This window comes from Tursiops truncatus, chromosome 20 (assembly GCF_011762595.2).
Source record: "Tursiops truncatus isolate mTurTru1 chromosome 20, mTurTru1.mat.Y, whole genome shotgun sequence".
NCBI lineage: Eukaryota > Metazoa > Chordata > Mammalia > Artiodactyla > Delphinidae > Tursiops > Tursiops truncatus.
Genome location: NC_047053.1, coordinates 45,131,984 through 45,146,481, shown reverse-complemented (window position 1 = coordinate 45,146,481; position 14,498 = coordinate 45,131,984). Strand labels below are relative to the sequence as shown.

At 43.0% G+C, this 14,498-nt stretch overlaps 1 protein-coding gene and 1 pseudogene across 2 annotated transcripts in view; both read left to right on the top strand.

Annotated features, from left to right (window-relative positions):
- The window catches only part of PITPNC1 (phosphatidylinositol transfer protein cytoplasmic 1), a 254,872-nt gene that overhangs the window by 48,032 nt on the left and 192,342 nt on the right, over nt 1–14,498 (top strand). The window lies entirely within an intron of this gene.
- LOC141277376 (RNA-binding protein 4B pseudogene) lies at nt 2,110–2,678 on the top strand (annotated as a pseudogene).

Here is a 14,498-nt window from a genome sequence, read left to right as displayed (position 1 = left end):
GCTCACAGGCTCAGCCGCTCCGCGGCATGTGGGATCCTCCCGGACCGGGACACGAACCCGTATCCCCTGCATCGGCAGGCAGACTCTCAACCACTGTGCCACCAGGGAAGCCCAAATTTTACTTTTAATATGTGCCATTTGGCATCTTTCCCCCTAATTTCCTGGCATTCTTTCACTTGGGGGTCATTTTTTGAGCCTTACATGCTGACAGGTGTTGAGAACACAGAAATGAATGAGCTCTACCCTGCATGCAGGGAACTTCTTTTCTGGTTGGGTAGACAGACCAGGAAATAGGGTCCAAGGCTTGGTGGTGGCCATCCAAGCAGAAAGCAGAGGGGAAGGTGGGTGACTCACTGTTGGAGAAGGGCTACATCCATTGTGGCTGGGAGTGTGGGGGCCTGATGAATGAAGGCCTCTAGGTCATGTTCTAAGTTCTCCTACTCAAAGGCTAGAAATAGAGGTCAGCAGAATTAAAGGTCATGTATAGAAGGAGAATCTGATATACTGCAGTACTCCACCTGTAGGCATGATTTCTTGTAAATTATATTCACGTTTTACCGTCAAAGACACTTCTCTCCCCTAAAATAATAGAGCACAACTTTAACTCATTTGGCCCCTATATAGACAGGAGGTTGTGTGGGATGACAAACTTTCAAGCAGTATTACCATACACTGTGCAACACCTTAAATTTTCAAAATCTGATCCGTGCATTCTATTCCCATTTGTACATACAAAGAATATAATTAACTTGTCCATGGTGGAAGAATATAGAATCTGGATCTTCTGGTATTTAGCCTACTGTTCTTTTGTCTATATTTCCTAGTACCCTGTATATAACAATCTGTGAAATTTTTTGTCCTCTCCATGTGTCAGCCATATGGGGGCTTTGGGAAGGTCCAAGAAGGTAGATCTCCAGGGTGCCAATTTGCACAGTATATTATTGACAAGATGGTAGAACTGATGTGCATTTGGATGGTTGTGGATGAGCTGAGGGCAATAGATGGACTCTGACCCATGTACCCTTAACTTGAAAGAGCAGACTAGTACCCACATTCACAATATGAGAGTTTCAAAGGCAGCGAAAGCATGCGCCTTGCTTTCTAGATAGCAGATTCTATATAGTCTCAGTTGCCTCTGTTATGTTCTGCATTCTGCTCTCCCGTCTATGTATTTGTCCCCAGTTTGATCATCATCTTTGGCATGTTTGTTTTGTAATCTGTATCTCTTTATACAATCTATTGGTGGTCTGCTAGGAACAAACTGACAAGAAAAGCAACATGGCGCCCGCGAGCCTGCGGCAGCGCGCAGTGGCGCGTGCGTGAGCTGACGCGCGAGCAGTGCCCGGTCGCGCCGCCGGCGCTCGGGCGCCCGCCGCCATTTTGTAGGGTTCTCTGAGACGCCAGAGCCGCCTCCGCCGCCGCCGCCGCCGCAAAGCGGCGGCTCTTGTCAGGACGGTGACGCCGTTCATCGGACACCTGCCCCAGGAGGGCACAGAGCAGGCGATCCGCTGACTCCTTGAGCAGTGTGGGAAGGTGCGGGAATGTGACATCATTAAGAACTACAGCTTTGGGAATTCCCTGGCGCTCCAGTGGTTAGGACTCCTTGCTTTCACCAGGGAGGGCTCTGGTTTGATCCCTGGTCGGGGCACTAAGGTCCCGCAAGCTGCACCGAAAAACAAACAACAACAACAGAAGCCACAAAACTACGGCTTTGTGCACATAGAGGACCAACCAGGTGGCGGCCGAGGATGCCATCCACTACAAGTCGCACAGGGTGAACATCACCATGGAAGCCGCAAGGATAAGAGCAGAGCTTCAGGGACTTCCCTGTTGGCGTAGTGGTTAAGAATCCGCCTGCCCATGCAGGGAACACGGGTTCAAGCCCTGGTCCACATGCTGCGGAGCAACTAAGCCTATAAGCCTGTGCGCCACAACTATTGAAGCCCGTGTGCCTGGAGCCCGTGCTCTGCAACAAGAGAAGCCACCGCAATAAGAAGCCTGCGCACCACAAAGAAGAGTAACCCCCTCTCAGTGCAACTAGAGACGCAACTAGAGAAAGCCTGCGCGCAGCAATGAAGACCCAATGCAGCCATAAATAAATAAATTTATTTAAAAAAGAAAAAGAGCAAAGCTTCAGCCAAGTTGCACATAGGCAACATCAGTCCTACTTGTACCAACCAGGAGCTTTGGGCCAGGTTGGAGGAGCATGGTTCAGTCATCGAATGTGACATTATGAAAGATTATGCCTTCGTACACGTGGAGCGGGCAGAGGATGCAGTAGGGCTGTCAGGGGCCTTGACAGCACAGAGTTTCAAGGCACACGAACATACGTGCAGTTGTCCACCAGCCAGCTTCGGACTGCCCCTGGGATGGGAGACCAGAGTGGCAGCTGTCAGTGTGGGAAGGAGGGGCACTGGTCAGAAGAGTGCCCCGTAGATTGTACGGGTAGTGTGGCGGACTTTACCGAGCACCGTAACAAACGGTGTGGAGCTGCGTGCACACCTGACACCGTTGGCTACGGGGAATCCGTGTGTAACAAGGATGCATAGGGCGCACTCCACCACCAGCCTTACCGAGTCCGCTCTTAGGAGGCAGTGGCAGCAGCAGCTTCCGTGTCCAACTACCTGCAACTATTACTTGTCCCATCTGCTTCAAGACCACAGCACAACCCCAGGTGAGGATTATGCTAGTAGCTTCTCTTTCCTGTACAGTGGAATCCCTCCTACCTTGCTTTCCTTAGGAGTTGACCCCTCTCTCTGTCTACCTGCAACATCTCCTTTCCCTTTATTTTTATTTATTTTCAAATTTAATTTTCTTTAAAAATTTTTTTCAATTGGCTGCACCTCGTGGCATGCGGGATCTTAGTTCCCTGACCAGGGGATGAACCTTCTTCCCCCCACCCCCAAAGCGCTGCTGGGTCATGACCACTGGACCACCAGGGAATTCCCCTCCTTTTCCTTTAAAATGACCATATGTAGTGACAGGCAACCTTCTACTCTTCTCTGTTAACTCTGGACTTTGACACTGAAGCTAATCTTCTGAAATTGCTAGGACCATTGGGATTTTGTTTGTTGTTGTTTTGTTTTGTCTTTTTATGGCTGATCGTGGTACAACATTAACTGAAATTTAGCCTTGCTTTACTCCACTTCTCTCACTTGTTTTTTAATAAAATATTTTGGCAAATAAACGTTTCTAACGCTTAAAAAAAAAAAGAACAGCAACTGAAGGAAAAGCACTTTCTTAATGTCGTTGCGTGGATGACTGGGTAGACTCTGTAATTAGCCTTTTTTTTTTTTTTTTTTTTTTTGGCTGCACGCTTGCAGGTATCTTAGTTCCCTGACCAGGGATCAAACCCAGGCCCCCAGCAGCGGAAGCGAGGAGTCCTAACCACTGGACTGCCAGGGAGTTCCCTATAATGAGCCTTTTTGATCTTGAGCCCTAAGTTCTTGCTGTTTATGTGAGTCCATAGCAATCTTAACAGTTCAGTGGTTTCAGTGACTATTTCTTTGCTAAGAATTCCCCAAGCCACAGCGTCAACCCCAGACTCTTTCCAGTTTTGCAACTCTTTGCTGGATATTTGTACCTGAATATCTTGACAGCACCTCACAATCAACCTAAAACAGTATTTATGTCACCACCTTCCCCCAAAACTGCTTCTGCTCCTGTCGTCCTTATTTGTTTTAGTGACACCACCATCTTAGCTGCTAAGATTAGAAACTGTCTTCTTTCCCACCACCTCATTAGAAACTAAATAGTTGGTTCTGTGTCTTTCACCTGGACACGGCCTCTTGCTTTTTTCCCCTCATCTCTAAGTCATCTTCTTTTTACACTGCCTCCAGAGTTAGCTTTCTAAAACTCAAATGTGATAGTCACTCAGCCCCCTTCAGATTCCGTAGTGACTCCCATGACCTATGAGATGAAGTACCGACTTCTTACCAACTTGTTTTCTCACTTACCCCGTCTCTAAGTGCAGCTTGCCCTTTAGTATCACCTATTTCTTTTCCCTCCCCAAATCCTACTTGAGTTTTCATGCCTTCCTGCCTCTGCCCACTGTTAAATCCCTGCCTCAGCTAAATGTCCGTTATCAGGATATTATCTCAAAATTTCCCTCTTCTAAAGGCTTCCCTACCCTTTCTTCTACCTCGAGCAGATATCTGCCCCTTCGCTCCTGTAGTTTTGTTTTAAAACAGCTTTATTGAGGTCTAATTTGCATACCATAAATTCACACGTAAGTATACTGATGAGTTTTAGTAAATCCATGTATTTGTGCAATTCAGTTTTAGTACTTTCTGTCACCCCACAAAGTTCTCTCTTGCCTGTTTGTAGACAGTCCTTGCTCTCACCCCAATCTCAGGCAACCACTGATCCGCTTCTGCATCTATAGTTTGTCTTTTCTAGAAATGTCATATAAAATCATACAAGGGCTTCCCTGGTGGCTCAGTGGTTGAGAGTCCGCCTGCCGATGCAGGGGACACAGGTTCGTGCCCCGGTCCGGGAAGATCCCACATGCCGCAGAGCGGCTGGGCCCGTGAGCCATGGCCGCTGAGCCTGCGCGTCCGGAGCCTGTGCTCCGCAACGGGAGAGGCCACAACAGTGAGAGGCCCGCGTAAAATAAATAAATAAATAAATAAATCGTGCTACTTTAAAATCATACAATATGCAGTCTTTTGAGACTGGCCTCCCTCAGCATGCAGTTTTTGAGTCCATCCATATTGTTGAGTGTATCATAGTTGGTTCTTTTTTATTGCTGAGTAGTATTCCATTGTGTGGATATACCACATTTTGTTTATCCAGTTACCAGTTGATGGACGTTTGGGTTGTTTCCAGTTTGGGGCTATTATGAAAATACTGCTATGATCATCTGTATATAAGTCTTGGTATGGATGCATGTTTCCATTCCTCTCAGGTAGATACTTAAGAGTTGAATGTCTGGGTCATATGTTTAACTTTAACAGAAACCACCAGGCTGTTTTCCAAAGTGGCTGTTGCATTTTATATTTTACGTTCTGCTTTCTCCACATCCTTGCCAATATTTGGTATTATCTGTCCTTTTGATTTTAGATATTTTACTGGGTGTGGTGGTATCTCATTGTGGTTTTAATTTACATTTTCTGTAGTCATTTAAAACTGCTTTCTATTATAGAATGTTGTATTGATATATATCTTCTGATCTGTGCGCTATGCTAGGGTTTGGTAAGTGGATGAATGAACAATCCCATACTTAGGATGAGTGGCCAAATTCTCAGTTATTTTTGGAACAGAAAACACTGATAAGTTAACTTCAGAAATGATATAAAAGTCAAGTCTCTTTCCCTGAACAAATTTTTGCCAGAGTTTCTAAGAAGCAATAACCTTGACTGAACTAAGTTTTACTTTCTTTTTTTGCTCACCCCTTGGTGGGAGGTAATAGATAAAAAATATAGACATAGCAGGAGAAGGAGAAAAAAAACAGTCTCTAAACGACTAAGAGCTTGTGGAATAGCTTGGGAGAGAGAACCATTTGGGTTCTTGGTTACTCCATGGTTCCAGGTGTGGGGACTCCATTAATACTGTGACCTCTGCTTCTCCCCACTTGCTTTTCTCTGTCAATTCAAACAGGAGTCTGCAGACATTTTCAGTAAAGGGTCACATAGTAAATATTTTAGGCTTTTTGGGCCAATACACAACATCAAGGACATTATGTAGGTGCTTATATAATGAGAGACTAAACAAATTTCCACAAATTTTATTGATGAAATTCAAAACAGAATAATAATAATAAAAGGGTACAATTTTCTATTATACAGGTCTACTAATAAAAAGAATGGAATTCTTTTTTTTTTTAAATTAATTTATTTGTTTTCATTTTTGGCTGCGTTGGGTCTTTGTTGCTGTGCGTGGGCTTTCTCTAGTCACGGCGAGCGGGGGCTACTCTTTGTTGCGGTGTGCGGGCTTCTCATTGCGGTGGCTTCTCTTGTTGCGGAGCACGGGCTGTAGGCACGCGGGCTCTAGAGCGCAGGCTCAGTAGTTGTGGTGCACGGGCTTAGTTGCTCCGTGGCATGTGGCATCTTCCTGGGCTAGGGATTGAACCCATGTCCCTTGTGTTGGCAGGTGGATTCTTAACCACTGTGCCATCAGGGAAGCCCAAGAATGGAATTCTTTTGAGGAGGATAATACTTTGGTTAATTGGAGTTCAGAATTAGTGTTTCCTATCATCATGGTAGAAACAGGGCCTCATTCTCCAATGACGCTTCACTGAAACATTGTGGTCTTCCATCCTGAGAATTCACCAGACTGTGCTGGCTGCATTTGCCCTTATAGTGGTGGAGAACTTTTCACATGGAGGAAGCAGCTTAAGAGGATGAGGTCTGGGGTAAGACTCCTTGGGTGTGAATTTCAGCAAAGACTCAGTAACTAGGAGATCTTTGACTACTTACCTGACCAATCTAGGAGCTTCTGTTCCTTCATCTGTAAAATGGGTCATAGTACCTACTTCACAGGGTTGTTGTAAAGATTAAATACAAAGATTAGATTAGAATGGCAGTTTATAAATACTATTCTTCTTTTGATTTTTTTTTTCAACGATTTAAAAATGTAAAACCATTCCTAACTCACAGGCAGGGTGGCAGGCTGGATTTGGCCTGCGGGATATAATTTGTGGACCCCTGCATTAGAGTATAAACTGGAATTATTGCCACTTACTTTAGAAGTAATGATTGCTTTTCCCCCCTAATTGCAGAGCACCATATGCTCACTGCAGAAAACTTGGAAAACAGAGAAAAGCACAATAAAAAAAAGTCATTCAGAATCTTTACCATCCAGAAGTGCTTCACTGGAGGTCCCTTGTCTTTGTATATATATATATACACATATTTTTTAAAATTAAAACAAACTCATACTATGCATACTGCTTTGTATCTTTTTTCACTTACTAATATATACTTGTCACTAATAATCTTCTATAACCTTAACCTGAATTTTAATGACTGCATACTGTTCTGTTATACAGATGCATTACAGTTTACTAAAACAGTTCCCAACAACATTAAAGTTGTTTTGAACTTTTCACCATTTGACATAACTCAGGTGTAAACGAATACACAAATGTTTGTACACATTTCTGATTACTTCCTTGGGATAAATTACAAGAATTCAGTCCCTGGGTTAAAGAGTATCTACAGTTTTTTAAAAAGATTTTTTGATGTGGACCTTTTTTGTAGTCTTTATTGAATTTGTTACAATATTGCTTCTGTTTTATGTTTCGGTTTTTGGCCCAGAGGCATGTGGGATCTTAGCTCCTTGATCAGGGATCGAACCTGCACCCCCTGCATAGGAAGACGAAGTCTTAACCACTGGACTGCCAGGGAAGTCCCAAGAGTATCTATATCTTTTAAGTTTTGGTGTATCTTGCAAAATTGTTCCCTAGGGAAGGTGTATAGTTCTATACCCTCCCAAGTGGTGTATAAGAACATTGTCATTTACTGTGGTCTTATATTTTTACTTGGTTATTGGGCTTATGGATTTAAACAGTGAAAACATTTTTATTTTTGAAACAATTCAAATAGATTAAAATGTACAGACAGTAATGAAACTCGCACCCACGTACATACCAGAAAGATTACGCAAGTGTTAACATTTTGCTGTACTTGCTTGTGTTATTTTAAGAAAAACATGTTACAGATTAAAAACTAAGTCTGTCGGGGCTTCCCTGGTGGCGCAGTGGTTTAGAGTCTGCCTGCCGATGCAGGGGACACGGGTTCGTGCCCCAGTCTGGGAGGATCCCGCATGCCGCGGAGCGGCTAGGCCCGTGAGCCATGGCCGCTGGGCCTGCGCGTCTGGAGCCTGTGCTCCGCAACGGGAGAGGCCACAACAGTGAGAGGCCCGCGTACCGCAAAAAAAAAAAAAAAAAAGTCTGTCATTATCATCCCATTCTACAGATGAGAATGGGAATCTCATATCATTGATGAGAGCAATCAATCTGCAAAAGGTTAAGAAATTGTGTAAGTAGTAAGAACAGGTAAGTGGTTTTACTTACTGGTAAAGTAAGTAAGAGGTTCTTATTTACAAGAACCTCTTGTAAATAGCATATGGCTAAATTTAAAAAAAAAATCCAGTCTGAGTGTTTTTTTTTTTTTCAGTCTGAGTTTTTTAACCAGCTATTTTAATCTGTTTGCATTTATAGTAACAATTGATATTTTAAATTATTTCTCTTATTTCATGTTTTCTATTTTCCATACTTTTCCTTTGCTTTCTTTTTCTCATTTCCTGTCTCTTACTGAATTGAGTTTTATTGGTTCCTCCCTTTTTTCCTCTACTGGCTTTATTATCCTTAAATGTGTGTTCTTAGAAAGCAGTCTAAAATTAACTCCAGTCATTCCCCCCTACCAGTTTCTTTTCTTTTCATTTAACTTAAATTTCTCCTTGTTTTTGGTATTTTATAGCCTTTGATATTCTGCCATTTAACTATAGCATGTGTAGATTTGTTTTGGTTTATTCTGCTCAGAACTTGCTGTTATTCTCTACATGGGAGATTTATGGTTTTTACAATTCTGGAAAATCCTTAACTATTATCTTTAAAAATATTGCTCCCCTTCATGTCAGCAGCCATGAAAATGTGCCTCTCAGATCTCCTGCTGTGGGAAGCCTAGTTCACTGACCCCAGATGCCATGTCTCAGGATTCACTCAAAAGCCACACTTCCCCTGGGCTGTTACTGGTTGCTGGCTTAGTAAGATGTGGCTACTAGTGCTAGCCCATCCTGTAGGATATAGGACTCTTCTAATGGGGAGTCCTTGAGCCATGACTTTCTGGTCTGAGGTTTCTCCTTGCCCACTCCTTCTCTTCCCAACATCCTTTCTTGGCATCTGCTTATTGGAGGACCCAAACTAACACAGTCTCTCTATTTGCATCATCTGGATCTTGCATTAAATGCGTCAGAATAGTCTCATTGTACTCCCTATTCCAGGAGCTATTCTTTCATGCCCCTTTTATCTCTGTGATGCCCCTTGGTAATTTCTTCAAATCTGTCTTCCATTTTACTTAATTCTCTCTTTACTTGTGTCTAATCTATTTAACGTATCTGTTGACTTTTTAATTTCAGTGATTATAATATTTATTTCTAGAAGTTCTATTTGGCTTATTTTCATACCTGGCTGTTTTTGGTATTTTTTCCCTCAGGGTTTTATTTCCTACTTTTATGTCTTTCATAGTTTTAAGCATATTTATTTCTTATTCTCTTTTTCAAATTTTAATTTTATTATCCCAAGTTCCTGGAATTCTTTTTTTTTTAATTAATTTTTTTTTTGCTGCTCTGGGTCTTCATTGCTGCATGGGGGCTTTCTCTAGTTGTGGAGAGCGGGGGCTACTCTTTGTTGAGGTGCATGGGCTTCTCATTGCAGTGGCTTCTCTTGTGGAGCATGGGCTCTAGGCACACAGGATTTAGTAGTTGCAGCATGTGGGCTCAGTAGTTGTGGCTCATGGACTCTAGAGCACGGGCTCAGTAGTTGTGGTACACAGGCTTAGTTGCTCCGTGGCATGTGGGATCTTCCCGGACCAAGGATTGAACCTGTGTCCCCTGCATTGGCAGGTGGATTCTTAACCACTGGACTACCAGGAAAGTACCCAAGTTCCTGGAATTCTAACAATCTTGTTTGTTGTGTTTGCTGTTTTCTTCTCATGATATGTTGTAATTTTAAATTTTCTTATAAGCTGATCTTGAGTGGGGATTACTTTTTCTGTGACCTGATAACAGGTCCCCTCCAGAACAATTTGCATTGCTTCTTCTAGAGATCTCAGGAGTATCACTGGCTTGGGGCCAGTGTTTCTGCTAATTTCTTAGGTTGGAACTTCCTGGATTACTCTGCTCAAGGCTCAGATCTGGATATCCATATTTCAGAGGAGAGGTTTCTTTTTTTCACTCAAAATTGTCCTCTTGGACCCCTTTTGGACCCCTTTTCTAGGGTATGAGTTCTCCCCCGCCCCCAGTCTTCACTGAGGAAGCCCCTCTTTGAGGATCCTGCCTCTCCTCAAGTGTTTTAGTTCCAACTCTGTGCCTCATGGCAGCCCATGGTTCCACCTCCTTTGTCCACTTGGGTTTTAAAATGCAAGTCTGTAAGTTACAAAAGCAGTCTCAGAATCCACGTGCTTTCACTCAGTTTTTCCCTTTCTTTTTCAGGTCATATTTTACCCAGCATTCTTAAGTATTTGTAGTAGGAGGGTTTTTTCCACATTGTCTTAATCTGCCACCCTCTTGCTGCACCTGAAGTCCCATTTACCATATTCAGTTCTGTGCTGCAAGGCTTCTCAGGGTACCAGTTTCTAAGCAGTATCATTAGTGAAACCCATAAACTCACCCATTGTTAGAAAAGCCAAGTGCTTGAGATCCTGTTGAGACTGTAGATATATAGTATGTCCTAAGGGATCTGGAAAAAAAGCTACCTTTGTTTTCCAACCCATGGTCACTTCATTGGTAAATCCAGGAAGTGCCGTAAGATTTTACAGATGGAACTGATGCTTAGAAAACAATGAAATTGAATCATCATCATCATCATCATCATTTCTTTTACGATACGGCCTAGGAACAGAGCTCTTCTGTTTACCTCCCTTCTTTCTCCCAGCTTTCCCACCTTCCTTCTCAATTTGTCCTTTGTCAACAGGGCAGAAAAGAAGGGCTGAAGTGATGTATGGGTATAATCCACTGTGCACTGCTAAAAAGATAAACTTAAATGAAGTGATTTATTACCTGGTGACAGGTATTCTGCCCCCGGAATTGTCTGTCAGAGTGAATGCTCATTGATTTTCCTTACTTTCTCTGTCAGCCTCTGGATAGCCATTGTTCATTACACGTGGATAAGATGCCAGCGTATTCTCGCAGCCTCCGCACCGTGCTGCAGGGGTTAGCCTTTATTTCTGTTCTAGGGCTCAGAACTCTTTGATTCTCTTGCTTTAAACTGTGTATATGAGAAGAGCAAATGCCACTGGTTTCTCAAATTACTCAAGTTAGAAGTAAAACATATTCTGTATTCCCATTTTGAACAAGCTTCTAGAATCTTCCTACATGAGTCAAATAGATAATAGGTCCCAATACAACAGCACAGGATAATATATAGCTGTCAGGGCAGTGCCTGAGTCAGTCTGGTCTGTCTTAGAATAAAGATACTCCATATCCTTTGGGAACTAATGAAATAGGTAATTTTCTTTCACTTAAGGGGACCACATGCATACCATATAGGACATGTCTTTCCTGTTTTGCTCCAAACCCATCCCATTGTGTTGGAGAGTGACAAGCAAAATCTTTTCAGCAACCACAGTGCAGCCTTGGGAGTCAGGATCAGTGTTGTGGAGTCTCAGCAATGACCAGGTGTTGAGGTGGTCTTAAAAATCTGAGAATTTTGACCTGGCATGAACCTTAGACCATTTAATCCAGTGTTTTAACTGTAGATGAGGAATCTGACGCTTCAAAGTATGTTATAACTTGCTCATCATCACAGAATCAGTCACACAGCCAGCACTCAACCTGGTCCTTGGACTTCCTGCCCATCACTGTTCCCTGGGGAACTTCTCTTCCACTTCTCACCTGGGTAGCAGTTCCATTTGCTTTCACAATGTACTGCTTGAATTTAAAGATGACTGTTGTCAACGGCTCGCATCATTGAAGTTCATGTGTTTGGTCCTTTGATAAGGAGAGTTCTGCTGATTCTGAGTTGGGAGGAGGGAGCTTAGCTACAATTTTGATTTTTCCTTTTTTTCTATCGTGTGCTTAAGTATGGTGACCTGGACAAGAACACCACAAAGCAGGCACTTTCCAAATACACGTTGCACTGGAAAAAAGACTGCTTTTATGCAGTTGGGGTGGAGCCAGGGAAATTATTTACATGATGTAATGGTATTTTCTAAATGGCATATTTCAAGGAAAAAGACTAGTTGGATCACTAAATAATTATAGGCAAATACATAGATTGTATTTATATATACACACGTATATATAGTAATATACTAATCGTATATAGCATTTGTATTTTTTAAAACCATAAGCATCCTGTAGTAATTTGGACTTGTAAATGCCTTTGCATAGCAAGTAACAGTTTATAATAGCTAAGGAGAGATGAACACTGATAGTATTTTTCTTTTTGTATCTCTGATTGGCAGGTAGGGGGAATCGAAAGCTTGATTTGGGTTACTTTTTTGTTTATTTATTTATCTATCTATTTATTTATTTATTTATGGCTGCGTTGGGTCTTCATTGCTGCAGGCGGGCTTTCTCTAGTAGCGGCGAGCGGGGGCTACTCTTCGTTGTGGTGCTCGGGCTTCTCATCGCAGTGGCTTCTCTTGTTGCAGAGCACGGGCTCTAGGCGTGTGGGCTTCAGTAGTTGTGGCTTGTGGGCTCCAGAGAGCAGGCTCAGTAGTTGTGGCGCACGGGCTCAGCTGCTCTGTGGCATGTGGGATCCTCCCGGACCAGGGATCGAACCCGTGTCCCCCGCACCGGCACGCAGATTCCCAACCACTGCGCCACCAGGGAAGCCCAGTTTTGATTCTTTTCAATACTTAGTTACAATACTGATGAATCACTTTCTTAATTGAATATGTGGCATGTATTTCCACAGTATGCATTTGTGGCAGCATCAGCTTTCCCTGAGCCCTTACTAATAGTTCTTACAAGTTAAGCAGGATGTTGCCTTCATGGTGTAATGATTTGGTACTTCACATAGTGCTTTGGAGGCTGGAGGAAGCAAATTCAGCCCCCAGAAGTCCTTAACTTAGAGTCGAGAAGCATCACTGATACCAGGAGAAGCTACCTGAATGTGTATTTGGTGGTAAAAGTAAAAAGATATTTTATGTGTCCAGACAAGCAGAGGAAAAAAATATATAGACCTGCATTATATTCATTTTCTTCCCTGTGTTCCCTAGTGGCCTGATTATTCATCTGGCTGAGATGTAAGATCTTTTGAGCTTATAACATAATAGTTATTCATAAAGGCGTTTAGGCTGATGGCTTTCTCAGAACGTCCTGCTGTTCAGGATGGACTTCATCTATATTTCAATGAATTTCTAAACGGGAGAAACAGAACATTTTCCCTTTGATTAATTCATTGGTTTTTTTAGTCCTTAAGGACCCATATGCTGGTGAACTCCAAAAGGAAGTCAGTAAAGGAAAAATGGTAAATTGGAACTGAAACCGTGAACTGGCCCCATAAAAATCTTTGAACACTGTCCTAAATTCAACATCTGAAATATAATGGGCCAGGCAAAGATCTATGAAAGCTAATTTTAAAAGCTAACGTAAAATTGCACCAAAGAAGGACATTGTTATGAGTTGTATAAAGTTCTTAGGCTGTTTCAGACCACTCTTTTACAACTCTCTGGCTTTTAACCTACTTTGCCCAAGAATCAAGTACTTTAGCAAATTATAACTAGTTAGGTCATAGACACATGCTTTGCGTTCTTGGGCTATTCACTGGGAGTATGCCCTCTGGAACTATGATTTTAAGATTTTACATTATTGGATGTATACCTGTCTTAGAGTGGTCCCCAGAGATCAACCCTAAGATGAGAAATGGGGGAGGTGATCCTAGGAAGCCCAAAGAGGAGCACAGGGCAGTGAGAAAGGGGAAGGAGGGAAGGCAGTAGAGTGTAAAGGAGAGAGTTTCCTACTGATCCGGTATAGAGGAAAAGGCCTTGAAAAACACCAAGGAAGATCATCTGTGCCTCAATTCTAGCACCAGTGTGAAATCCCATTTTAAATACCTTGTTGAAAAAGACTTGATAGCTGACATAACTCTTTTTTTGCCTTATAAGTGATCTGTGAGATTGGATTTGCCAGTGTTGAGTTTTTCCCAACTTGAGTACACAGTGTCCAGGAACTAGCAAAATCAGCCTTTTGTAGTAGGATCTTTTTAGGACATGGCTCTGTCACCCAGGTATGAGGGGGGCACCTCCTTCTGGCGTCCTTTCTCCAATCTGAGTAAGGGAGAACCAGGACATGAGCTTTCTCTCTGGTGCTTGGGGCGTCGGTGGGCTTGGGTCTGAACCTTCTCTGCCTAGTTGTCCTCAAGGGAGCACTGGAGTCCTTGAACTGGAAATTCTCTTCCCAGGATCTACCAGAAACCTCTAAAACTTCAAGGAAGCTTAATTCCCAATGTCTTGGGTCAGATTGTTTAGAAGTTGAGGGATTCTCATGGAGATGATGTATGGGCCTAGGAGGTGGAGGTGAGGAGAGTGGCAGGGCAGTGGGGGAAAGGGGAGTTTTAGCTGGGTTTCTGGGGAGCTCTGTCTCCCCTTGCCCAGGGGTCAGCCTTTTGTTTCCCTCTCCCATGTCAGCCATTGATTGGTTATGGGCCTCCCTCAGGGCAGGTATAACCTTCTAGGTGGAGATGCTCCCATAGGCCAAAGGCAATTTTACAGACTAGGGGGCCAGATGGGACCCATTAGCAGTCAACACTTACAGCAAACCTTACGTGGTATAAAGGGGTACAGGCAGGGCACTCTGGCCTTACCCAGCAGAGAATAGGGCCAGGCATTCAC